A 27,919-nucleotide genomic window follows, 5' to 3' on the forward strand; every position below is an offset into this window, starting at 1 on the left:
CAAAAACCGTCCACCAGCACGGATCTTCTCGACTCCGGCAATGAACCTTGTCAAGATCGTGATCTCTCTCGCCTTCGCCAAAGCAGAATTTCTTTCGCTAGAGCGAACAGGGAGCGAGAGTGAGTTCCTCCTTGTTTCTTCAAGTATGCCAGGGCTGTGGTATTGTCCGAGTTGACTTGGACTACTTGACGGGAGACTTTGTCCTGAAAGAACTGGAGCGCTAACTGAACAGCTGCCAGCTCCTTGAAGTTGATATGCCAGGCTACCTGTTCCCCTCTCCAGGTGCCTGACACTTCCTCCCCCCCTAGTGTTGCTCCCCACCCTGTGGATGACGCGTCGGGAGAACAACACTAGGTCGGGGTTCCGAAGCTTGAGGGATATGCCCTCTGATAGCTTTAATGGATCGAGCCACCATCTTAGATGGCTCTTTACCTCTTCTGAGATGGGATAAGATCATGTCGAAGTTGTCCTTCTCTGTCCAGTTGTCCGACAGGAAGAACTGAAGAGGTCGGAGGTGTAGCCTCCCCTGGGAAACAAACTTCTCCAGCGAGGAAATGGTCCCCAGCAGACTCATCCATTCCCTCACCGAGCATGAATCCTTCCCTAGAAAGGCTGACACTTTCTCTATGCCTTGTGCTGACGTTCCTGGGACGGAAAAAAGCCCGAAAAGCCACTGAATCCATCTGAATCCCCAGATACACGATGGACTGTGTTGGGGTCAGATGTGACTTTTCGAAGTTCACCAGAAGTCCCAGGGACCCAGCTAAAGACAGAGTCGTTTGCAGGTCCTTCAGGCACCGGGTCTGCGAAGAAGCTCGTATGAGCAGTCGTCCAGATAGAGCGAGATCCTGATGTTGGAAAGATGGAGCCACCTCGCCACATTCTTCATTAAGATGGTGAACAAAAACAAATGGGGCCGTACTCAGACCGAAACAAAGAGCCCTGAACTGAAACACCTTTCCTTTCAGGACGAACCGAAGGTACTTCATAGACTGGGGGTGTATCGGGACGTGAAAGTATGCGTCCTGAAGATCGGAGTGATACCATCCAATCTCCCGGTCTTAAGGCCCCCAGAACTGACTGATGGTGTCCATCTTGAACTTCTGCTTTTCTATAAAGAGGTTCAGACGACTTACATCCAAGACTGGCCACCACCCTCCCGAGTGTTTCGGAACAAGAAAACAATCTGTTGTAAAATAAAACCTGGCGTAGCCAGGTCTAAGACCTGTTCCACTGCTCGTTCTCGAGCAGATCGAAAAGTATCTTCTGTTTTTCTTGAGGATACGACGGGGACAAGTCCCTGGTAGTGGTAAGTCAGAGGGGAGGCCTTACGAAGGAAATCTTTGTGCCCCTTCTCTATGATATTGAGAGACCAGGTGTCTGCCTCTCTTTCTCTCCAGGCTCCTCCAAACAACTGAAGCCTGGCTCCTACCGGTGACTGAAGGAATGCACTCTCACTTCTTGGCCCCTGGACTTAGCTGGGGCTCTACCTCTAGGAAGGACTCCTTCCTCGGGGTAAAGATCTAGCTGAAGATCCTCCACGAAAGGGCTTCTGCTTCCTAATAGACTGGACACCTGAAGACGTGGAAGGGAGGCAGCAGGACGTCTCGACGACTGAGCCAAAAGGTCTTGAGTGGCTTTCTCCTGAAGACTTACTGCCAGATCCTTCACCATAGCCTGGGGGAAGAGATGACTCGAGAAAGGCGCATACAAAAGTTCTGTCTTCTGTGAGGGAAGAGACAGACTTAGCCACAAAATTGCAATAAAGCGATCTTTTCTTCAACACGCCTGCTGAAAAATGAGAGACTAACTCCTCTGAGCCATCCCTGACGGCCTTGTCCATGCATGACAATACACTGGACAGCTCCCACAAGCTGATCGAATCTGGCTTACGAGACTGGTTGTCTAACACACCGAGACACCAGTCTAAAAAGTTAAAAACTTCCAAGGACCTATAAAGACCCTTCAAACAGATGGTCAAGTTCCGAAGTCGTCCACGACACCTTCGCTGAGGCTAAAAGAGCTCTCCTTGAGGGCAATTCCACAACGCTGGTGCCGAAATCTCCTTGTGCTGAAGGTCGGAACCTTCAATCCTAACTCCTCACCGGTTTCATACCACATCCCTGCTTACCCGCTAAGCCTAGACGGAGGTAGGCGAAAGTGGTGCTTCCCTTAGCTTTTCTAGTCTCCATCCAGGCGTTAACCTTACTGGAAAGCCCTCTTGGTAGACAACGACGTCTTCATTTTCACAAACCCTGGTGTCTTCTTAGCTTTCGACGACGAAAACTGCGATGGAGGAGGAGGAGGAGGAGCAGAAGGAAGGAAGGTATCTCCAAATGAATCCCGGAGCAGCCAAGGCAATACTTGGTAGTCTGAAGAAGACGACGTCAAGGGTTTGTTCTTCGTCAACATCCTCAGAAGAACAGCTTAATTCCCCTTCTTCCTTACCCGAGTGAAAACTCCGAAGAAAGAAAGAGGCAGAAGTCCTTTCGCTCCAACTCTCATGTCAGAACGATGATGAGAAGAAGAGGGTAGTGTACCCTTAACAGAATCCTTAACATTCACAGGATCAGCAATCACAACTTGAGTAGAACGCGAAGTTGAAGGAAGACGTGTAGCGTCAGCCAAAGACTCGGGAACAACGTCCGATCGAGAGCGAACTTCCATATTCTCGTCCAAAGAGCTCTTACGACAATGTCTACTAGCGTCCATCGGAGCGTCCAATCTAGCGTCCCTCCGAGCGTCCAACGAAGCGTCCAAATCAGCGTCCAACTGAGCGTCCAACGAAGCGTCCAAAGAAGCGTCGAGCGGAGCGTCTCTCCTAGCGTCCCGCGAAGCGTCCCTACGAACGTCCCGCGAAGAAACAGGGACTGACACTTGACGAGCGTCCGTTGAGCATCAACACAAGCATGACGAAGCGGAGCAGAACGTACTAAAAGTTCGTCCGTCAGGAACTAAAACATCGTCATCATAAACGTCGACTTGTCGGTGTCCGGAACGCCGAGCGTCCTCACGTCGAGAAGAGAGGGCAGAATGAAGAAACCTCTCTCTCTCCTGACGTTTACCGCCACCTCTAGACGAACACTGGGCGAGAACGAAGTCTAGAAGATGAAATACCAGGAGAACGGGTACGAAAGAAGAGCAGGCGGAGAAGACTGTCTTGTTCTCTTGATCGGAAGTCTGTATCCTTCTTACGACGAGGAGCCGTTTCCTTCTGCTTAAGTAAAGCATCCAGTTGCCGTTGCATAGCAAGGATTATCTCAGTCTGAGAAGTCTCTTTACGAGGAGAAGAGCTATGCCTGTGAGAAGTTGAGGGGCGAGGGACGCCTTCTTTCCTTCTCCCAGGAACAGGCCTTGGCTCTAGAGCGACTGGGGCGCTCGAAGGCGTCATCATCAGAAAACGTCCTAGTCTTCTGGGGCGGAAAGGTTACGCTTTCCAGGAGAAGAATGCCAATCAGACAAATGCATGACGTGAAGCGTCCTGATCTTGAAAAGTCCTCTTCAAAGGTCGCGAATCCGAACGAGATTCCCACCCCTTGCGCGGGGAGGACGCGTCGGAAGACGAGAAACAATCCTTTAGGATACCGTGCTCGAAGCACGCTCCTTAGCAGCCTGGGAAGCGACAACAGGTACTGCTGAAGGGACGTCAGATCGGTGGGGGATCCCCGTAACCCTCCTTCGGCCTTCGACATGCCCCTCTCCCTGAGTCCTGGGAGTCCGGCAGAGGTCCCAGCCTAGAGGCGCTATAGGGCGATCTGATGCCCCCTCCACTTCACTATGGGCACTATCACTGCACTTAGCACTTTGCCTGTTTTCAAGGGCAAGAACTTTAGATTCAAGAGTTTTCAATGAATCCAAAATAAGCGAAAGGGCATACCCTCCGCAGACACCACTTGAGGGCCCGAAGGCAACACTAACGGGGTTAGGGTCACAAAATCTAAAGAAGGGGTTAGAAGGGGTTACATTAATACCCTGTCTGCTACCCGATTTACTCCTGGAGGAAGACCTCCTGATCGTATTCAACACTTCTAGTTTATTGAACGTAGGATTTCATACGTCTTCCATTGTCCATCACTCAAACTTTCGCACTCCGTGCAGCGAAAATCATACCTACAAACTTGCCCCCTAACAACCTTTACACACTATGTGAGGATCAACCAGGCTTTTTGGTAGCCTCACCTTGCATTCATCTTTCTACACACTCTGGCGCTAGCCGAACTCGACCCCTACATAGTTAAGGAAAAAACCAAGCCAAATTCAAAAACAATCCAAAGTCACGTATGCCAAGCTATCGATCCAATAACAAAAAACCAAAAAGTCAAGAGGATATTCAAGCAAAGAAAAGTTTTCCAAAATCCTGAGGCAGAGGTGCTGTAAACAGTTGTTTACAACACCGGCGACAGAAGAAATCTGATAGAAAATGGGAATGGTTCCTGATACCCGCCTTCCAGCGGCGGGGAATGGGTACTAAACCACCCTACTCCCACTACGTGTGTCGTAAGTTTTTAGAAAATTCTGTCGGACTTCAGAGAATACAGCTATACGTATATATATCTGACAGGTAAGTTTCATGAACAAAACACAACATAATGACTAGGCATTAGCTAAGAGCACTGCTTGTTGGTAAGCTTAGATATAAGGATAGGCACACACCAAGTTAAGCCTTAATTAAATTTGATTGGGTTTATGTTATAAATAGTCTATTTTATTCCATCTGTCCACACAAATGTAAATTTTAGGTAAATGTGGCAATACACATAGCTTGCGATTAACTGAAATATGAGATTATTATAATAAAAATGTTATTGTCATGATACAATAAAGTTTTATGCATACTTACCTGGCAGATATATACTTAGCTATAGACTCCGTCGTCCCCGATAGAAATTCGAATTTCGCGGCACACTCTACAGGTAGGTCAGGTGATCTACCGCCCGCCGCTGGTGGCGGAAGGGGAAGTAGGAATCATTCCCGTTTTCTAAGAACAGATTTTCTCTTCCACCTGTCTCCTGAGGGGAGGTCGGGTGGGCCATACACCGTAATATATCTGCCAGGTAAGTTATGCATAAAACTTATTGTATCATGACAATAACATTTTATGCATTCAACTTACCTGTCAGATATATACTTAGCTGATTGGCACCTTTGGCGGAGGGTAAGAGACAGCTAATCCTACTGAAATAGACAGGAAAACAAACATATGTTGTAGGTAATAAAATTAAAAACCTTGATTCCTACCTGTGTTAGCGAAAGACTTCATGGCTACTGCCTAGGAGCCCGTTATCGCTTCAAGAGCCTCAGCGAGGTAGTGACCTCATACTAAGAGTTCTTGATGGTCTGTTACAGGGGTCTTACCCACTTACGCTTCAGAACCTTAGGATCTTTGTCAATGGGGTCCTATCCACTTACATGACAAAACACCTTGCCTATTGGCATGATCATAGAGCACGACACTAATCCCGATCACCTGATCCTTATTGGGGTTAGTACTACGATTGAAAGGAGTCATCCCCGAACATCCTTTCAAGCAACCCACAACTCAAAAACAATATAAAACTAATATTAAAATTATAAAAACCAATTTAAGGATCAGCGTCTGCTCCATTTCCCAGCATAGTATCCGCTGATACATAAGGTCCAAGAGAGAAACATTATCGTATGTTATTCTAACATCCTTTAAATAGTGGGATGCAAATACTGAATTGCACCTCCAGTAAGTTGCTGCTAAAAATGTTTCTCATGGACATATCTTCGTAAAAGAAAGGGAAGTTGCCACAGCCCGTACTTCGTGAGCTTTCACTCTCAGCAGCTTTAACGAGTTCTCTTGGCAATTCCTATGAGCTTCGGTAATTACATTTCTGACAAAGAATGCCAGTGCGTTCTTTGACATCGGTCTATGGGTTTTTCCTTACCGAACACCAAAGACCTTGTCGACATCCCTGAAGCTGTGTCTTCTTTCTAAATAAAATTTTAAGGTCCTTGACTGGGCAAAGGGACCGATCCAACTCTCTTCCTACCAGAGAAGAGAGTCCCTGACTTCGAAACTTCTAGGCCAAGGTTTAGAAGGTTCTCATTCTTCGCTAGGAAAAGATCCTGGAAAGAAATGACAGGCCGAGTCTTTTCTAAATCCCACCCGAGAGTCCAAAGCATGCAATTCACTGATCCTCTTAGCAGGTTGCTAGCGCCAACCAACAGGAATATGCATTTGCTAGTAAGATCTCTGAATGAGATTTTATAACTTATAGGTTCGAACCTGTCCGGACATCAAGAACTTTAGGACCACGTCCAGGTTCCAACTCGGGGGAATCGATGATCTCAATTTCTTAGTCTCGAAAGACCTGATGAGATCATGAAGATCCTTATTATCCTCGAGATTCAGCCCTCTGTTTCTAAAAAACCGGATGAGCTGAGAGCATGCTCCTATATCCCTTGATAGTTGATACGGCCAATTTGGATTCTTCTCTTAAGAAGAGGAGAAAATCCGCGATCTCGGCTACAGAGGTATTGGAAGAGGACAGCTTCTTCGACCTACACCATCTACGGAAAACTTCCCACTTCGATTGGTAGACCCGCAGGGTAGAGGCTCTGCGGGCTCTAGCAATTGAAGTTGCCACTTTCTTTGAAAAGCCTCTCGCTCTGACCAGTCTTTCGATAGTCGAAAGGCAGTCAGGGAGAGACTTTGGATGTTTTTGTGGAACCTCTCGAAGTGGGGTTGTCTGAGCAGATTGTCCTGTCTGGTAGAGATTTGGGGAAGAAGTCCACCGTCCATTCCAGTACCTCTGTGAACCAGATTCGGGAAGGCCAAAAGGGAGCAATTAGAGTCATTCTCATTCCTTCCGATGCCACAAATTTCCTTACTACTTCCCCCAGCACTTTGAATGGGGGAAAGGCGTATGCATCTATGCCTGACCAATCCATGAGGAAGGCATCGATCGCTGTGGCTCTGGGATCTTCTTCTAGCGAGCAGAAGTTGTCTATTTTCCTGGAGAGGAACGTGGCAAACAGGTCGATCTGGGGTCTCCCCCAGAGTGACCATATTTGTCTGCAGACTTCTGAGTGGAGCATCCACTCTGTCGGGAGAACCTGGTTCTTTCTGCTCAACCTGTCTGCCCTTAGGTTTTTCACTCCTTGGACAAACCTTGTACGCAGAATAATGCGTTCCCGTTCCTCTGTCCAGGTTAATAGAGCTCTCGCTATTCGTACAGAGAGAAAGAGTGAGTGCCCCCTTGATTCCGGATGTAAGCCAGAGCTGTGGTATTGTCGGAATTGACTTGAACTACCGCCTCTCTGACTTCCGCTTCGAAGTATTCCAGGGCTAGATGAATTGCCAGGAGTTCCTTCGCATTGATGTGCAGAGTAGTTTGTTGTCTGGTCCAAACACCTGCTACTTCCTTTGGACCCAGTGTTGCTCCCAACCTGTTTCCGAGGCATCGGAAAACAACACTTCGGTGAGGGTTCCGAATCAAGAGGGACACCCCTTCGTCCTTGTAATGGGGTTAACCACCACTTTAGGTCTGATTTTATCCCCTGTTGGATGGGAAAAAACGTCTGACAAGTCTCCTGTCTTTTGACTCCACATCCTCTTTAGATAAAATTGCAGAGGTCTGAGATATAATCTTCCCAGGGAAATGAACTGCTCTAACGAGGAAAGGGTGCCCAGCAGACTGAGCCATTCCTCGCCGAGGTCCGTTCTTTCCTAAGAAGTTCGAGATCTTTTCTAAGCCTCGAGTAAATTCTGTCTTGAGATGGAAACGCCCGAAAACCCCGAGAATCCATCTGTATCCCCAGATAGACTATGTTCTGTCTGGGGATCAATTGTGATTTCTCGAGGTTCACGAGCAGTCCCAGAGATTTTGTCAAGTTCAAAGTCTTCTCCAAGTCCTTCAAGCACTGAATTGCCCGATTTTGCTCTTATTAGCCAATCGTCCAGATAAAGGGATATATTTATCCCCTCTAGATGTAGCCATCTCGCAACGTTCCTCATTAGCCTCGTGAACACTTGAGGGGCCGTTGAAAGGCCGAAGCATAGGGCTCTGAATTGGTATACTTTCCCCTGCATCATGAATCGGAGATATTTCTTCGATGATGGATGCAGGGGGACATGAAAGTATGCATCTTGTAGATCTAAGGAGACCATCCAATCTCCTGGATGAAGAGCCGCAAGAACCGATTTGATGTTTCCATAGAGAACTTTGTGTTCTCCACAAATCGGTTCAATGCGCTCACATCCAGGACCGGTCTCCACCCTACCCGAGGATTTCGGAACCAGAAAAAGACGGTTGTAGAATCCTCGGGAATGCGGTCCCGAACCAACCTTCGATGGCCTCCTTTTGCAACATCTGTTCTACCAGTTGCAATAATGCTTCTTTCTTGGCAGGGGTCCCTGTATTGGGCTGACAGTTCCCTCGGGTTCGTAGTCAAGGGAGGTCTGTCTCGAAAGGGGATCATATATCCCTTTGTTACCCACTGAAAGGGACCAAATTTCTGCTGTCTCCGAGCCCATTCTTCGGAAAATTTCCGAAGTCTGGCTCCTACCGGTGCTTGAAGGACTGTTGTCTCATTTAGCTCTCTTGATAGGTCTGAAGGAAGGCCTACCTCTCTTCTGCACTCCTCTCTTCTTAAAAGAGGGTCTGGCCGAGGTACTTCCTCGAAAGGGCTGTTGAGGGGCCCGAGTCTCTCTCTTAATAGGACCCAAAGTCCTCGATTTCTTTGCAGATTGGGCCAAGAGATCTTGTGTGGCCTTTTCTGTCAAAGAATGAGAAATATCTTTTACAAGATTTGCAGGAAACAATTGGTCCGACAGAGGAGCATACAGAAGAGATGACCTCTGAGTAGGAGTAACTGCTTTCGTCAGAAAAGAGCTAAATAAGACTCTCTTCTTCAGAATACCAGTTCCAAACAGAGAGGCCACCTCTCCTGATCCATCCTGAACCGCCTTGTCCATACAGGAAAGAACACTATGAAGGACTCCTGGACTAAGAGATTCCTCCTCTTGTGTCGTTTTTGGGCCAACACCCCAAGGGACCAGTCTAAGAAGTTAAAAACTTCTAAGACATTAAACAATCCCTTGAGGAGATGGTCCATCTCCGAAGTCCCCCATGTGATCTTTGCTGATGACAAGGCTTGTCTCCTAGACGAATCTACCAGATTCGAAAAATCTGCTTCGGCAGTGGACGGGAGAGTTAGACCCCGTGGTTTGCCCGTCTCGTACCAAATTCCCTTCCCTCCCTGATAGTCTGGAAGGAGGGCAGGTAAAGACTGTCTTCCCCGCCTTCTCCTTGGATTCCAACCAATTTCCTACGAATCGGAGAGCCTTGTTCATGGAAATGGTTGGCTTCATTTTAATAAAAGATGATTGTTTCGGGACCTTCGTGCTCGTAAACAAGGACCTTGGAGAAGGAGGAGCAGTAGGGCTTAAAGAGTCCCCCAAACTCTTGAAGTAAGAGGGCTGCCAGCGTCTTGTAATCTGACAAAAACCCGGAGACGAGTGATTTCGTCCGAGTCCGAAACCTCTTCCCAATCCAATTCCGAAGAGGACTGTTTATTTTCAATAGGAGACTGGCCTCTTGCAACATCCACCCCACTCTCGCAAGAACGACGACCGCCTGTGCGATAACTTGCGTCCCTACGAGAGATAGGTTGATCCTGCAAAACGACCTTATCCTTCTCCTGGCAAGAGCGATGGCCGCTTGTGCGAAACCCATCTCTCCTGTCAGACGAAGGACGTCCTCTCCTATCACTTTCTCCGGAACGACCTATGTCCTGACAAGGAATACGGCCGCCTGTGCGACAACTAGAGTCCTTGTCAGGTAAAGGCTTATCCTTCCGAAAGCCCAAAAACAAATCACTGGCTTAATTGTCTTTTGGAAGAAGTTCGTCTCTTATCTGTCACTTGTGGCTCATTGCGCCGGTGACGCTCGTGATTCCTTGCGCCAAGCTGGTGCTTCTAGCGCATTTCGGTAGAGTGGCGCTTCTGGCTCATTTCGGAGGGTGGCGCTTCTGGCCGGCAGGCATCTGGAGCCTCTGGCGCATTTTCGCCGCATGGTTGTGCGCTTTTGGGCGCATATGGCGCCTCTGGCGCTTCTGGCGCATTTAGCCAGGCTGGCTCTTCTGGCGCATATGGCGCATCTGGCACTTCTAGTCGGCAGGGTGGCGCTTCCTTCACACTCCTCCGAGTATAAGCCGAAACTTCCATTTCTTTTTTCTTTCCATTCGTCTTCTTTATAGGAAGGAAAGAGTCCTTTCTCCTTGGAGTTTCTTAGTAAAAACTCTAATAAGGCTGAAAGTTGCTCCTGCACATTTAAGATAATTTTTGCAGCCGCACTCTCTTTTTCCTTCCCTGATTCAGGTGAGGCCTGTCTCGAAGCGGAAGGAAACTCCGATTTCCGTTTAGGAACCACTCTCCTTTTCTTCTTCTCACAAGGCGATAGATCGGAGAAAAGCTCAGGGCTTGAATCCAAAGTAGGAGCCTTCCAACTTCTCTTTAAGGGGCGTGACAGTTCATCAGAACTCCATCCCCTTGCCTTCGGTGAAGAATCTGACGAAGAAAAACACTTCTTTAGGATGCTTTTTCGATAGCGATCCTTGGCAGTTCGGGTCGTCACAGAATCTGCCGAGGGGACGCCTGATCGGTGGGGATTCTCCGTAACCTCCGTAAGGCTTTCGACATTCCTTCTCCTCTGGGCCTGTGAGCTTGGAAGAGGTCTAGGCCTGGGAGCGAGACAGAGCCGATCAGACGCACCCTCCACTGCACTAGGGACACTTAATTCACTATCACTGTGCTTACCTTTTAACGTCAGCATTTGACGTTCCATCCTTTGTAGCGCAGCTTTTAGATCTGCAATTTCCGTTGCCGGATTTGCAGTCTTAGTAGTAGAGGAAGAAGATAGAGGTTTAGGGTTAGGTGTTAATTTAATAGGCTCGTTAGAGCGAGACCTACTTACGCTTCTGGAGGAAGCCTTCCTAGCCCTATCCATATCTAATTTCCTTAAATATGAATTTAAATTCTTCCATTCTTCCTCATTCATATTTACACATTCATCACAGGTGTTAGAAATTTGAACATTCATTCCTTTCTACACCCCTTACAAACTGTGTGAGGGTCTACCGAAGCTTTCGGTATCCTCACCATGCATCCCTCATTTACACACTGTCTTCTAACCGTAAAGCTAGAATCCGACATCATGAGAAATATCCAAAACCAAGTCCAAAAAACAGTCCACGAAAGAGTATGCCAAACCAAAGATCCAATACGTCACCAAAATAACCGGCTTAGAAGATCAATAGCGATGAAAAATACGAAAATCCAATCAGGAGTAACAACAACAATGTTGCTGTCACGGCCGATAGAGAAAATCTGTTCTTAGAAAACGGGAATGATTCCTACTTCCGCCACCAGCGGCGGGGCGGTAGATCACCTGACCTACCTGTAGAGTGTGCCGCGAAATTCGAATTTCTATCGGGGACGACGGAGTCTATAGCTAAGTATATATCTGACAGGTAAGTTGAATGCATAAAATTAGATTTTGTATACACTAACCAAGTAACTACGTACATAGCTATAATTTTCTACTTCGTGGCAGTTTACAATGAATTCATGATGGAAATTCTTTTCTTTAGCAAAGGTAACCAGCCCCGCCCAATTTCCGGGGAAGTAAAAGTACAACACAGCTAAGACTGTCCATCGTTTTAATGCCCTATTGTCCCATTAACGAGGGGTAGGGGGGTGGGGTGCTCTGTTTCATGTAGTTTACTTGGTAAGTATGCTACAAAATCTAAGTTTATTATAAAAATTTCATTTTTGTATAAGTAACTTACCAAGTAACTACATAGCTGAATCCAACATTTACCAGAGGTGGGAATCATAGGCATATACAATTCCAAAAACAGTCAGTGACAGCTGAATTTACAATAGTAGCTTAGCTAGCATCAACAAAATGCTTGCTGTAACCTAGTTGGTGAGAGACCTCCAGCAGGAAGATACTGCCTCTGGTCAGAGCTCGCCTTGACCTGTACAGATGTGGCAGTAGAGCCAGGTTTCCCCTCTACTTCAGTGGGATGCTTTGCAATTGAGGAGTACTCTGATGACTGATAAAGCTACCAAACGCAAGCACTTGCCCTGGGCAACACACGAAATGACCACAAAAACCAGTTACCTGAACACCAATAAAAACTATCCCCATTACCCAACCATCACCAACCAGATTGGTGGATACTCCAGGTACACTGTACCCCCAAGCTCCCCAAAACTCGACGACCACTGTCAAGGCGAGTTAAAATAAGAGAATAGATATACTCTCCTACCCTTAGTTTCCCAACAGTACTATGCCAGCAAAAGATAAGGGACCTAAAGGACTACAATTATTATAAACTATGCCAGCAAAAGATAAGGGACCTAAAGGACTACAATTATTATAAACTATCTCTACATTACGTAAATAAAAATGAGCAAATACGGATTTACATCTCCAGAATGTAGCTTGTACAGTCGAAGCAAGAGAAACATCATTCTTGAAAACCATGGAAGTGGCCACTGCCCGTACTTCACGGGCCTTGACCTTGCATAAAGGAAAAACTTCTGAAACCATTGAGTGTGATTCAGAAATAACGTTTCTGAGAAAAAAGCCAAAGCGTTTTTTGACATAGGACGTGATGGGTCCTTGACTGAGCACCAAAGGTTAGGGAAGCAGCCTCGGGTTGCCTTAGTCCTTTCCAAATAGAATTTCAATGTTCTAACGAGGCACAGGGTTCTTTCTTGATCTGTAGGACTGAGAATGTCAGTCAGCAACTTAATTCTGAAGGAGCGAGGCCAAGGATTAGTTGAAGTTTCATTTTTTGCAAGAAAATCCAAAATGAATGAGCACACTGCATCCCCCTGTGAAAATCCCACATCTTTATGTAGTGCTTGTAGTATCTTACTCACTCTTTTAGTCGTAGCTAAGGCTACCAAAAAAAGCATCTCCTTGTAAGATCCCTCAGGCTAGAAGATTGCATGGGTTTGAATGGAGGCCCTGAAGTCCACTTCAACACAACATCAAGATTCCAAGATAATACTGCCTTTTCCCTTTAGGTTGTCTCAAATGACATAATCTATTTAATGATGTCCTTATTTGAGGACAAAATCCAGACCCCTGTGTCTAAACACAGAGTTTAGCATGGCTCTATATCCTTTAATTGTAGCTGGTGCTAATTGTCGAGACATTCTTAAAAATAGCAGAAAGTCTGCCACTTGGGCTACAGAGGTAGAAGAAGATGAGATATCATGGCTTCTGCACCAGCTGCAAAAGACTGACCACTTGGTCTGGTAATTGCTTCTGCCGCTGGTCTTGAAAAGCCTTTTGCTCTGACAAGCTTCCTGACAGTCTGAAGCCTGTCAGCGCAAGAGTGGATAGTCCTTGATGGAACCGGAGAAAATGAAGTTGCCCCAGTAGACTTCGTTGCTGTGGTAGAAGTCTTGGGAAGTCCAACAGGAGGTTGAGGAGATCCGGAAGGCACTATTTTTGTGGCCAAAAGGGGGCCACTAATGTCACTGAGAGGTTGCTGTGCGACCTGAATTTGTTTATCACATCCCTCATCATACTAAAGGGTGGGAAAGTGTAAACATCGCGATTCGACCAATCCTGGATCATCGCATCCGTTGCCCATGCAAGAGGATCCGGGGCTAGCGAACAGTACAAGGGAAGTCAACGATTCCTTGCCATTGCAAACAGATCTATTGACGGTTTCCCCACCACTTCCACAAGTCGGTGCACACTTGTGGATTGATTGTCCACTCCATCGGTAGTACCTGCTTGCGACGACTTAACTCGTCCGCGATGACATTCGGCTTCCCCTGAATAAAACTGGTGACAATCTGGGTGCAATTGTTGTGAGCCCAATGGAGCAGATCCCTGGCAGCCTCGAACAGGGAGAACGAGTGTGTGCCTCCTTGGTTCTTGATGTAAGCCAATGCCATTGTGTTGTCAGAATGAACAATAACTGTGGAGTCGTGGACCTCTGTCACAAAGTATTGAAGGGCCATATGAACTCCTTTTAGTTCCTTCACATTTATGTGGAAGTTCTTCTCTGAATTGGACCACATCCCTGATATTTCTGCATTCTCTAGGATGGTGCCCCAACCCAGATCTGACGCATCGGAGTATAGCGTGCGGTTGGGGTTCAGAGGGAACAGAGATTTCCCCTCCGCAAACCTTCCTTCTATGAGCCACCACTTGAGGTTTTCTTGATTTCTTGAGTGATCCATAACACCAAGGAATCTGGTTGGGTTTTCCTTTGCCAGTTGGCCTTGAGGAAGAACTGAAGCGGTCTCATATGCAGCCTTCGCAAGGGCACAAACTTTTCTATGGACGAGAGGGTCCCCAGAAGGCTCATCCATTCGTTGGCTGTACACGATAGGCGAGATAGGAACTTTCAGACTTTCTGAAGACAGGAAAGGACTCTTTTGTTGGATGGAAAAGCTCAAAACTCTGAGATTCTATCTCCTCATCCCTAAATAAACAATTGATTGGGTTGGGACTAGTTGGGACTTGGATTTGTTGATCAGGAGCCCCAGATTCTGGGCCAACTGAAGAGTCTTGTGAATGTCCTCCATGCATTTTGACTTTGATGGGGAGTGAAGGAGCCAATTGTCTAGGTATAGATGAATGTTGATTCCTGCTAGGTGTAGCCAGTTTGCCAGCGGGGCAAGGACTCGGGTAAAAACTTAAGGAGTAGTCGATAAGCCAAAACACAGAGCACAAAATTGGAAGATCTTGTCTTGGAACAAGTTCCTCGCTGGCCGAGTGGTTTTCGAGCTGGGCTGCCATTCCGGTGGCCCGAGGTTCGGTTCCTGACTCGGCCAACGCGGAATCAGAGTAATTTACTTCTGGTGATAGAAATTCATTTCTCGATGTAGTGTGGTTCGGATCCCACAATAAGCTGTAGGTCCTGTTGCTAGGTGACCAATTGGTTCCTAGCCACGTAAAAATATCTAATCCTTCGGACCAGCCCTAGGATAGCTGTTAATTAGCTCAGTGGTCTGGTTAAACTAAGATACTATACTTTTTTTGTCTTGGAACATACAGCTTAGATACTTCCTGGATTCTTGATGTATGGGAATGTGGAAGTAGGCATCCTGCATGTCTATAGTTACCATCTAATCCCCTTGAACAATGGCTGACAGGACTGAATGGTTGGTTTCCATTTTGAATTTCGTGGTCTCCACAAAGAAATTCAGGGTGCTGACACCTAAGACGGGTCTCCAACCCCCCCGATGGTTTGGGGACTAGAAATAGACGGTTGTAAAACCCCTTTGAGTTCACGTCTTGTACTATTCTACTGCTCGCTTCTTGAGAAGAGAATCGACCTCTTTTGATAGGGCAGTAAATTTCTCCAAGTCTTTGGAGTAAGCTCCCAAGTTGACAGGAGAGGAAACTGATTTGGGTTTTTCTTAGAAGGGGATGGAATACCCTTCTTTGATGACTTGGAGAACCCATGGTTCGGCCTTCATTTCTGCCCATTTGGTCCAAAAAAGCTGTAGTCTGGCTCCTACTGTAGCATGGAGGACTGGATCTTCACTTACGAGAATGGGTCTTGGATGTTGATTTGCTTGTTGGTCGTACCGACCAAATATTAGTCCGAGGTCATGACTGGAACCTGCCTCTGCCCCCCCTTAAAGGAGCGCTGTTGCGAAGGTGAAGCTGTTCTAGAAGAGAATGAGGTTGACGGAGGACAAACTGTTTCCTTAGTCGTCTTAGAATAAGCGGCTAAGAGATCTTTAGTAGTTTTCTTCTGAAGTTTCGCTGTTACATGTTCAACGGCAGCTAGAGGAAAAAGACTACTACGATCTTAGGGTGTGAACGGAAGTGCTGATCTCTAAGAAGGTGTCACCCCTTTTGAGGTGAACAAACACCATTGCTCTCTCTTCTTGAGGACCCCAACAGTAACCAGTGAAGCTAACTCTTGTGAGCCATCTCCAATCGCTTTCTTGGCACAAGATAACACTCCTAACCAATCCGACGCAAAGTTGGGTTGAAGGGAAGCGTAACTCTCAATCTTCTTGGCTAGTGCGCCTTTGGTCCAGTCAAGAAAACTGAATACGTATATCAAAAACTTTAAAAGTCATCTACAAGATAATCCACTTCTGAGGACATGAAGATCTTGGTGGATGAAAAGGTTGACCTTCTTGCCAAATCGATCAGACTGGAGAAGTCCCCGGGGAGGAGGCAGAAACTCCCAAAGAAGGAGCCTTCCCAGTCACATAAGAAAGGTATCTCCTCTTTGACAACTGAGAAGGAAGAGCACAAAAAACCACCTTTCCTGCATCTCTCTTCTCTGCAAGCCAAGTCTCAGGAATGTGATTCTGGTCCTTAGAACACTTGCAAGGAGGCAGAGAACAGCGATCTGACACTGGATAAACCTTTTCAGTGGTCTAGAAACATCTGTAATCTGAACATCTGGATCTGAATCGCTGGACGATAGAACGTGAATACCAACTTGGACGTCTTTCCAACGGCTGTCCTCCGAGTCCTGGGATCCTCGCACTACAGGCTCAGATGAGGGGGGAACTACCTGTGGGCAAACCCCGAGTCTCTTAGGATCTCCAGTTTGCCTCCCCCCAGGTTTAGGGAAGTTTGACAGGGACCTTCGTCCAGAAGCATCGTTGGGACGGATAGCCACTTCCTCCAAATCACTAGCACCTTGATCACTCACACTAAACTTATCCATCAAACATTTAACTGAATTCCCAATGTGGGCAACAGAATTCACAAGCAAATTAAATTTAAGACCAAACCTAACCTCTAAACTGGCGATGGTATTGGGATCAGAAGGTTGGAGCTAGGCAAGGGTGAATTAAGAAAACCCGAAGGACTATTGATCGGTGAGAAAGCAGTCACAGGTGTTGAAAGAGCATGATTAGAAGGAGAATTCTGACTAGATCCTTTAGTTTCGGCTCTAGCAGCCGCCCTTCTAAGTCTATTCTTCTCTAGTTTTTCTAAATACAGTGGTACCTCGACATACGAAAGGCTCAACTTACGAAAAATTCGAGTTATGAAAGCAAATACGAAGATTTTTTTGGCTCTACATACGAAAATAGTTCAGGATACGAAAGGTTGTTGCCATAAAGTCCCGAGATTCACCCGGTCCACCGACAACAATTTTAAAACTCGCGCGCAGCCAACTGAGTAGACTCGCCACCATCCTCCCGCTCTCCCATTGGTTCCTGATGCTAGTCAGCGCCATAAGATCCTGCTCTCCTATTGGTCAGCATCTCTCCCATCGTGCTCTACGTAAAGGCGTTCTTCTTCAGCCATTGCTTTGCACCAGCGTTATCGTACGCACGCGGAATTCGTTCGTTCACATATACGATTTTGTTTGTTAACGTAAATTTGTGTTAGTGATTTCGTTGTACTACTTTATCATGTTGTGTGAAACTTAATTAGTATACTACATAACTTAATTACGTACAGTATAGTCATGGGTCCCAAGAAAGTTGCTGAAGTTCACGGAAAGAAGAGGATGCTTTCTACGCAGACAAAAATGGAGATAATAAAAAAGTATGAAGCTGGCATGCGGTTGAGTGTGATCGCTAAGGAATACGGCCGAAATCCGTCAACGATAGGCACCATCCTTAAGCAGAAGTAAGCCATCAAAGCAGCTACACCTTCCAAGGGTGTGACTATTTTGTCCAACAAGAAGAGCAATGTGCATGATGAGATGGAGAGGCTGCTTCTTCTATGGATTGAGGACAAAGAAATCGCTGGCGATACGATAACCGAGCGGCAATCTGCCAGACGACCAGGGCTTCAGCGATTTGATTGCCCAGGCCGAAGACGACGGAGGAGAAGGGACATCGACGGCAACCCCAGACTTCAAGGCTTCTCGGGGGTGGTTTGATAAATTCTGTAAACGGACTGGCATCCATTCAGTGGTGAAGATATTGAAATTTTGTAAAAAACGTAAAGTATAAAAAAAAAACAAAAAAAAAAAAAAAAAAAAAATTAATTTCAAGTTTTTTGTAAAGTTAAGTGTTACAGTTTTGTTAATGTTTCGTAAAGTTTAGTTTATGTTTCCTGACATTTTTTAAAATGTGTTTTGTTAAGTTAAGTGTACGTACTACGTTACAAATTTTCTGCCGTTTGTCCTCCTCCTCCGTCGCCACTTTCAGATAGCCTCACTCAAAAGGTAAGGTTCCACATTTTACTACATACGTACTTATGTACGTACAGTATTTCTTGTATACCATGTACACTGATACACTTTATTTACAGGTACATATTAGTAGTACGTATTAAGTTAGGTATTGAATGGTCCAAATTGTTGTATTTCATTGTTTATTGGTCAATTTAGCTTTATTATAAAATTTACTGGGGTGTTTTTGTAGGGCTTGGAACGAAATAGGCAATTTACATGTAAAATGCGGTTCAAGATACGAAAAGCTCAGGTTACGAAGGCCGCCTCAGAACAGATTAATTTCGTATGTCGAGGTACCACTGTAATTAGTCAAAGTCTTCCACTTTCCCTGATTCCAGCCTTTACATTCGTCACGTGAAAGAATGGAAGAGCAAATCTGACCCCTACATTGACTACAAATGGTATGAGAGTCATAATAAGTGGAAGTCAGTCTGGTATTACAGCCCTTGCTGCAAAACTGGGCACTAGAAGCACTAGCTTCAGACATAATCACAAAAGAAAGACAGTAAGCTGACTAAATTAGCAAAATTGCTACCAAGATCAAGAATACAATTCCCAAATACGTCACCAAATCCTGTGGAACCCACAACCATTTGGTGAAATAAAGGAATTACAAAGCAAACTACCAAGCAAGCGACTGTTGTTGCTGCGAGGCAGAAAACGAATGATGGTCTTAGTTGTGTTGTACCTTTACCTCCCCGGAAAGTGGGCGGGGCTGGTTACCTTAGCTAAACAAAAGAATTGCTACCGCGAATTGCATTGTAAACTGCCGCAAAGTAGAAAATTATAGCTTATGTAGTTATCTGGTAAGATACATATACAAAACAATGTTTCCAATATCATAGGCTTACTTTGATAAAGAAGCAAACATTTTCTTTTTTAATAGTACGTATATCCAAATGCTTATATGTATACTACCTATATACAAAGAACCTTCACATTTGCATATGTAAATTATAAGCATTCCAATTTATATTGATAATATAACAATACAAGCACAAGAATAACAAGCTTGCATCAGTCACACTGATCAAACACAAATGAATGATGGGCTTTCAATAATTATGTTTTATCGTATTCTAGGTAAACAAAAAACATCTGGCTGTGAAAGCGTGTGTAACAGGTGCCTAAATTACACAAGTACGGCAATATTTGAAATAGCATGAAATGACAAATTCTTAATCAATTTGTATTTTTCATAACTAACAAACCTGAGGTTTTAACATTAGGATAAATCTAGCGCCAGCTGGAAACTGGTAGTTAAAAAATTTAGTACACAAGGGACTATTGGCATCTGTGCTTGGTCACAAGTCATGTGGAGCCACCCACATACCCCTCTTTAACCCGTGACCATGTTAGTTATTCTTCTAAGAAGGGTGGTTAGAGGTGGGCATTTGTATGTTAAAACCTCAGGTTTGTTAGCTATGAAAAATACAAATTGATTAAAAATTTGTCATTTGTTGAAATACGACACAAAACCTCGGTCTTAACGTTAGGATAGACTTACTTTTGGTGGGAGGTAATACTATTAACCAACTGGCGGTTTGCCACCTTTGATCAGTTTTCTGAATAATAGTATTCTAAGAAACAACTGACCAGTATTTCAGAATCTAAGATATATACGTATATTAATATCATAGAATCAGACTTCTAGGTTTCTATAAAATGGCATAGTTCATTGCCTCTGCGGAAGATAAGCATCTATATGTTCTACCAACAAACCAACGTATTCACTCTGAACAACCATTGCATCATTGGCTGGACAGAAGGAAATTTTAAATGGATCCATGACAATGGTACAGTCTTCTTTTCAGAATATGTACATACTTTGTACAGTAAATTTATGTATATAATTTTATCCTGAGCACATGAATTGTTTTAATAGCTCAGTGATTGGGCAATTTCAGGCCCTAGAGTACTTTGCCAAATAATTTATCAAGCAAAATTTAAAAATTTCATTGAGTTTCCGTCATCCTTTCTGCGTTAACATAAGTATGGCATAAAAGGCTAGCCTAGACATATTTTTTTAATTTAATGCAAGGCACTGGAATGATACAGATTGAGCAAATAAAGGTTACAAGAAATGAAATGAAAGTGCTTAAAAGAAGGCGAGTAACATCAACTAACTAGTCAATCAATATGTAGGTCAACTGTCCGCTTGTCAATGCTTTATGTTCTAGTGGTCAACATCATTAAAGGTTATTTTTCCAATTCATGGAAATGGATATAACATCATTAAAGGTTATTATTCCAGTTTGTGGATGTGGATATAACATTGGTATCATAACAAAGTTATTTTTAGTATGTTCATGTAATGAAATTGAATAAAGACATTTTGTGATCTGAACAATTTGTTATAACCAGGGCTATAACAGAGATAAAATATGATTATTGAAAGACCATCTTTTGTTTTTGTTTCATATCAGTGGATTGTTTGATATAGGCTTGTGCTTGTAAAGGTACATTATTAATACAAATCAGCCAGCTTATGATTTTTATTAGGTGTGAAGGTTTTAATATATGATGATTTAAATATATTATTGAAGAAAAAAAGTTTTAATATTCATGAAAATAAGCCAATGATATAGGAAATGTCAGTTTTTAGCCAATCACAAGCTACACGGGCTAATATGCCACATCATTATCCTTGGTGGACAAATGAGATGAAATTAGCTATTGCAAGCAAACTAGAAAAAACTTTTATTCCTACATTTTTGGGTCAGTTGCTGCATAAGAACAGTCCTAGGCCCCTGGATGTTCCTCTTATCCTTGCAATGATTTCTCATTCACTGAGTTATTTTCTCAGTTCTTTTTGACAGGTTTGCTTCTTGCCTAAGGTGCATAATTTTGGGCCAGGCTGGTGAAAAAAAATAAATTTTGGATTCTAAGCCAAATCCATGCTCATGCTAGAATTGCATAAAAATTGCTACTTTGTGGGTTGTGATAAACTAGGAATATCATCAGATTAGCTCATCTCTCAAAAAAATACTAATAAACACAAGAAATGCACATTTGGCAACATTTGTGTTAATAAAACAAATCAACAAATATATTACCAAAGATCAATATTTACACCTGATTATACCAACTATTTCCTATCATCTGTATTGTGTGTACCTGAATGACACCCTCCATATTCTCCCAGCCCACTGTATTAGCAATGCTCTTCATATGTTATTGACCATCGTTACATCCTTGTAGAGGCAATTTGGGGTCATTTTGCCACTTACTGGTGCACGAGTTCAATATATTGTTCAACTCCCATGACTGAAAACTAATGTTTTCCGATAAGCAATTCCTAGGAGTGAAGCCCATGTGTGTAGAAACACTGAAGTAGACACTGGGATGTAGTGGTGCCACAAAGGTGGTTGCATTTCCAACTGTTACATGGAGCAATTGACTCTTACTGCAAACACTGCCATAAATGCAACTGTGCCTGTAGTAAAAAAAACGTGTGCATTTTCATATGTTCTATTTTTGCTGCAAATGCAATTGCAACTGCAAATAAGTTAATGGAATCCTAGCCTCAAGTCATGTGTACAGCTTGGCATTGAAATGCAAAGGATGAGTGGGCCTTGTTCAACAGTTTAATTCACTATGTCAAACTATGCTGCAGAAATAGTCAAGGGGAACCTGTTTATCACTTTAGAATGGGTAAACAAGGGTTGGCTGGTAGCAATATCATCCAGGAATGAATGGTATAACGGTTATCCCTCCCCAATTGTCATCAAAGAAGGAGAGATCACATCTTGTGATCTAAGTATTGAGATAGGTGCTTGGTTGTGTAGGTTTCTTTTAACTGCAAATCTAGCATGAACATGGATTTGGCTGTCCAAAAGTTGGGAAGAGCACAAAGGAGGGGAAGGGACCTGGAATCTAAAATTATGCATCTTAGGCAAGAAGCAAACCTGCTGAAAAGGAGCTGAGAAAACTACACAGTGAATGAGCAACCATAGCAGGTATAAGAGGAACATCCAGGGGGCTAGGACTGTTCTCATGTAGAAAGAGTAAGTCAAGTCCGTCACGATTTTGTCCCTGATATCTACAACCAAAGGTTGCAGAAAGGGAGCTAGTAGTAAGTCTATATATCCTAAACATGTCTATTAAAAAGAACAAAAATTATGTTTTTCTCTCACTTTGTTTAAAAGACACAAGAGTCAAGAAGGGGAGGTGCCAAGTTTGACTTCTGGATGGCCAGTGCTTAGGCAGGAAACAGTAAAGGAACTGCTGCCTGCTGCCTAACATATGATGCAAAATTCCAGTTGTTCTATTGGAAACTTCATAGAAATTGGACTAAGAACACCCTCAAACCTCACAGAGAGGGAATGAGGTGTGGTAGCTGTAAGGCATAACAAGAGGAATCATGAGAGATCAATTATTCTTTGAATCAAGCCAAAGAAGCCATGAGGATTAAGAAACCAAAGAAAATCCAAAGAATGTATGGAGAGATCTAAATTTCTTTCAAAAGATGAATAAAAGAAAATATCCTTTAGGCTACAGAGGAGTTATTAGCTGGAATAAATAACAAAAGGAACTGATTCCAATGAAGTATTGAAAATAACCATACACGCAAGAGCAGCTTCCATAGAAACTGAACAACAAGGAAGGAACCAATCTACTCCTTTTTTTTTTTTTTTTTTTTTTAAAGTCTTGCCATAAATTGGTCACAGACTTTTTGACTAACCAACCAATGAATAGAACAGAGCTAAACCTCTTCTACAGAAGTCCTGCCTCCCACAAAGAAGAAAGGAAAGAGGAAGGGCAGAGCAAGAACCTGTCCATCTCTGAAGATCATATACATACTAACAACTTATATACTACTATAATATCAAACGAGTCTTGTTGTAGGATGATGTTGTTAAACTGTACAATTACTTCATAATGCCATATAATTTAAGTTTCTTAATACATGTTGCCACTACAGAAATAAAAAAAAATAAAACCTTTGTTCTAGCTTCCCTAACATACTGACCAAAAAAAAAAAATAAATAAATAAAAAAAACTATTATAATGTCAAGTTTTACAACACAGATGGGAACCATGACTGCACTGAAAAATAAAGACATCATCACTCTACTATGGTTGAAAAGAGTGACAGATTATTGGAAAGTAATTTGGAGGTACCCTGCGGTTTACCTTCTTGCCTACAATTACCTAACTATGCACTACCTTGTTATCAAGTTTCAACAGATGTTTCCAGCTTGCCCTGGGAATACTACTGTGTAAAAGGTTCTGCTTTATATGCCCTTATGAGCAAATGATATGTAACCTCCAAGTTAGCCGCTAGTTAAGGACCTGGTACCCTAGAATAGATTATGGAAAGTAAAACTGGAATGCATCCCTGTAGTTTAGATTAGATTATAGAATTTTTGGCACAGCCAAGCGCCGGAGCCGAGGGGCCATTCAGTGCATATATATCCTAAAAAAAAGACACTGTCGCACAAACAAACATACACACAACCGATCTCACATACAATTCATTCATTCATAAAAACCAAACAAGAAACCTAAAACAATTTAGAGAACAAAAATACAATTCATAAAAAAAGATTAATATTTTTTTTAAATATCGGCAAGAGTCTCATTTGCAAATGCATCCCTGTATCTTCTCTAATTCATTTGTACCTTTACCTATAATTCACAACACTAGATTAAATCCCAGCTGAGAAGACCCGACCCAGTTAGATTAGGCTAAATAATGATAAGGTTGAGGTGCATCCCTGTACCTCACTGTATGATTTACATCATTCTAGATTATCCACCTAGCCAGGTAAAGATGCAGCATTCTAAGTAAGATTAGGTCTGGGAAGGTAAGGTTACACTGTATCCCTGTATTTTATTCTATGACTTACAACACTATGTTGATCCCCTACCAAGGTAAGGATCTAGCACCCTAGATTGTAAAGTCAGGAAGAATCCCTGTATCTTGCTCTATGACTTGCAGGATTAAGTTAACCCTAAGCCAGGTAAGGGCCTGGGACTCCTAAGTTAGGTAAAGTTAGGGCCTGGGACTCTAGGTTAGGTTGGGTTAAGGCTGGTTAGAATGCATCCCTCTATTTTACTGTGACTTAAAGCACCCTATTTTGGTGCGCCAACCCATGTAAGAATGCAGAACCTTAGGTGATGTTAAGGATAGTAAGATTATAATACATCCAAGTATCTTATTTATGACTCAAAATGCTCAAGGCCAACAACCCCCGCCAAGTTAGGATCCAACATTGTGTCACCCCCAAGCCAGGTAAGGACCTGGCACCCTAGTTTTTGTGAGATTAGTTTAGGGAAGGTAAAGTTAGGATACATATCTGTATTTTATACTATCACTTAGTGTTCTAACTGCCCACACCAACCCAGGTATAGATGCCACACCTTAAGTTGAATTAGTTTAAAAAAAGGTATGGTTAGGATGCAAATTGGTAACTGACCCTGTGACCTGTTTGTCCTAGTGTGTGTTTTGTGACTGACACGTAATTAAAGAAATTAAAAACATATTTTTATGACTAAGAAATAATGAATCTACAACATGTATTCGGAAGGAAGAAGTACAGTATCAAGGTATTAACGAACCTGCTATTTTTTTTTTTAATTAACTACCTGAATCCCCAGTCTCCAATGAGGTCCCCAGTAACTTAATGTCAGAAATGTAGGCTACAGGTTTTGACTAAGCTAACATAAAAAGGAGAATTTGCAACAACAATAGCTTAATGATTAAATTACAAGACAGCCTAGCAGTGACGAAGATAGTATATTTTACTTTAGCCCACTATCACATTTTGAGCATAAACATGATATTGTTATGTTACAATAAAGTTTCATACATACTTACCTGGCAGATATATACATAGCTAAGACTCCGTCGTCCCCGACAGAAATTCAAATTTCGCGCCACTCGCTACAGTAGGTCAGGTGATCTACCGGCCTGCCTGGGCGGCAGACTAGGAACCATCCCCGTTTTCTATCATATTTTCTCTCTTCCACCTGTCTCCTGCGGGGAGGCTGGGTGGGCTTTTAATTGTATATATCTGCAGGTAAGTATGTATGAAACTTTATTGTAACATAACAATATCATTTTCATACAATCAACTTACCTGTCAGATATATACATAGCTGATTGGCACCCTTCGGTGGAGGGTAAGAGACAGCTTCTATATGGAATAGACAGGTAAACAACATATGTTGTAGGTATAAATAAAACCTTGGTTCCTACCTGATAGGTGGTAGACTTCGTGGGTGTTTGCCCAGTAGTCTGCATCACCTCAAGAAACTTTAGCGAGATATATGATCTATGGCCAAGAGTTCTTGTGGGTCTGCCGATGGGGTCTTATCCGCTTACTCGGCAGAGCCTAAAAGGACTTTGTCAATGGGTGCTGATCCACTTATATGACAATACACCTTATGAAGGAGCACACAACCAATCCCGACCACCTGATCCTAACCATATGTTAGAACTAAGGATTGTTCCGAGTTATCCCCGAACTCGTCACAACAACCGTAACTCAAAACCACTACGCACACATACATAATTTTCAAAAAAAAAATTATACTCATCTAATTGGACATGACAAGAGTCTCTTACTGAACAACATAGACGGCCGCCCGTGCTAAACCAAGTCCTCCATTGTTCGAAGAGACTCCAGACCATATCCAAAAGAAGAAAAGTATATACATTTAAGGATTGGTGTCGGCTCCCGTACCCAGAATCGTATCCGCCGATACGAAAGGACCTAGAGAAAAACACTTCTCATATGTCACACGAACGTCTTTCAAGTAATGAGATGCAAATACTGAGTTGCATCTCCAAAATGTCGTATCTATGATGTTTTTAAGCGACATATTCTTATAAAACGAGAGAGACGTCGCTACAGCTCTTACTTCATGAGCTTTTACTCTCAACAGTTGTAACTGTTCGTCAGGACAGACCTTATGAGCGTCTGTAATGACGTTTCTTACAAAGAATGCCAGCGCATTCTTGGACATCAGTCTTGTGGGGTCTTTTACCGCGCACCAAAGACCTTGTCTAGAGCCTCCCATCTGATGCTTTCTCTGAAGGTAGAACTTCAGAGCTCTAACAGGGCATAGAGACCTCTCTGCTTCTCTGCCTACGAGACTCGACATTCCTTTGACTTCGAATGACTTAGGCCAGGGATTCGTGGGATTCTCGTTTTTCGCTAAATAAAAACAGGGTCTTAAACGAGCAAATAGCAAGTCTCCCTTGAATCCTACTTTATCCTGCAGAGCATGTAATTCACTAATTCTCTTTGCCGTAGCTAAAGATAATAGGAATAGGCATTTTCTGGTTATGTCTCTAAACGATGCCAGATGAGGAGGTTCGAATCTTTCCGATGACAGAAACTTGAGGACTACGTCTAGGTTCCAGTTCGGAGGTACTGGTTCTTAGACTTTGAAGTCTCAAAAGACCTTATGAGATCGTGGAGATCTTTATATCTGCCAGATCTAATCCTCTATTCTGAATACAGCCGAGAGCATACTTCTGTATCCCTTTATTGTGGATACGGCTAGATGAGATTTTTCTCTCAGGAATAGCAGGAAATCAGCAATTTCCGCTATAGAGGTAGTGGAGGAGGGCAACTTCTTGGATCTACACCACCTTCTAAATACCTCCCACTTCGATTGGTATACTTTCGTAGTGGAGGTTCTGCGTGCTCTCGCGATCGCGCTTGCCACTTCGCGAGTAAAAGCCTCTCGCTCTGACAAGTCTTTCGATAGTCGAAAGGCAGTCAGAGCGAGAGCGGGGAGGTTTTGATGGTACCTCTTGAAGTGTGGTTGTCTGAGAAGATCCGTCCTTCTTGGTAGGGATCTTGGAAAGTCTACGATCCACTCTACCACCTCCGTGAACCATTCCTGGGCCGGCCAAAAGGGGGCTATTAACGTCATCCTCGTCTCCTTTGACGCCACAAACTTTTTCATTACTAACCCCAGGATTTTGAATGGGGGAAAAGCATATACGTCTACTCGAGACCAATTTAGCAGGAAGGCGTCTACCATAAGTGCTCTTGGATCTTCCACGACCGAGCAAAAAACTGGGAGCCTTTTGGAAATGAATGTTGCGAAGAGATCCACATGAGGAGTCCCCCACAGAGACCAGAGATCGAGACACACTTCCTCGTGTAGTGTCCATTCTGTATGAAGGACCTGGTTCCTCCTGCTGAGTCTGTCCGCCCTCACATTCTTTACTCCCTGTACGAACCTTGTCAGCAGGGAGATGTTCCTGTGAGACGTCCAAAGCAATAGGTCTCTCGTCAGTTCGTAAAGGAACGAGGAGTGCGTCCCTCCCTGTTTCCGAATGTAGGCAAGTGCGGTGGTGTTGTCCACGTTTACTTGCACTACCTTGTTTGACACCAGAGGTTCTAGGCTCTTCAAAGCCAGATGTACGGCGAAGAGCTCTTTGCAGTTTATGTGCCAAGTCACCTGTGCTGGTTCCCAGGTGCCTGACACCTCTTCTGAGCCTAATGTCGCTCCCCAACCTTTCTCCGACGCGTCGGAGTACAACACTAGGTCTGGGTTCTGTGTTTTTAGAGAGATCCCTTTGTTCTCTTCCAGAGGGGGCAACCACCACTCTAGGTGCGACTTTATCTCCACTGGAATGGGAAAAACGTCCGAAAGTTGTCCGGTTTTCCAGCTCCAAGACTTCTTGAGGAAGAATTGAAGCGGAGTAAATGCAGTCTTCCTAGTGGGAAGAACTGTTCTAGCGAGGAAAGCGTCCCTAGAAGGCAGGCTCAAACCCATTTAC

At 43.8% G+C, this 27,919-nt stretch overlaps 1 protein-coding gene across 2 annotated transcripts in view; it reads right to left on the bottom strand.

Annotated features, from left to right (window-relative positions):
• The window catches only part of LOC135219109 (dehydrodolichyl diphosphate synthase complex subunit DHDDS-like), a 49,246-nt gene that overhangs the window by 12,366 nt on the left and 8,961 nt on the right, over positions 1-27,919 (bottom strand). The window contains exon 2 of one of the 2 annotated variants that reach the window (XM_064255552.1): positions 20,882-21,028. The exons of the other annotated variant lie outside the window; for it this stretch is intronic. The gene's annotated coding sequence lies outside the window, so the exon portion shown is untranslated. The remainder of the gene's footprint in view (positions 1-20,881; positions 21,029-27,919) is intronic. 2 annotated transcript variants of the gene reach the window in all.

The sequence above is a fragment of the Macrobrachium nipponense genome, chromosome 1 (genome assembly GCF_015104395.2).
Source record: "Macrobrachium nipponense isolate FS-2020 chromosome 1, ASM1510439v2, whole genome shotgun sequence".
Taxonomy (NCBI): Eukaryota; Metazoa; Arthropoda; class Malacostraca; order Decapoda; family Palaemonidae; genus Macrobrachium; species Macrobrachium nipponense.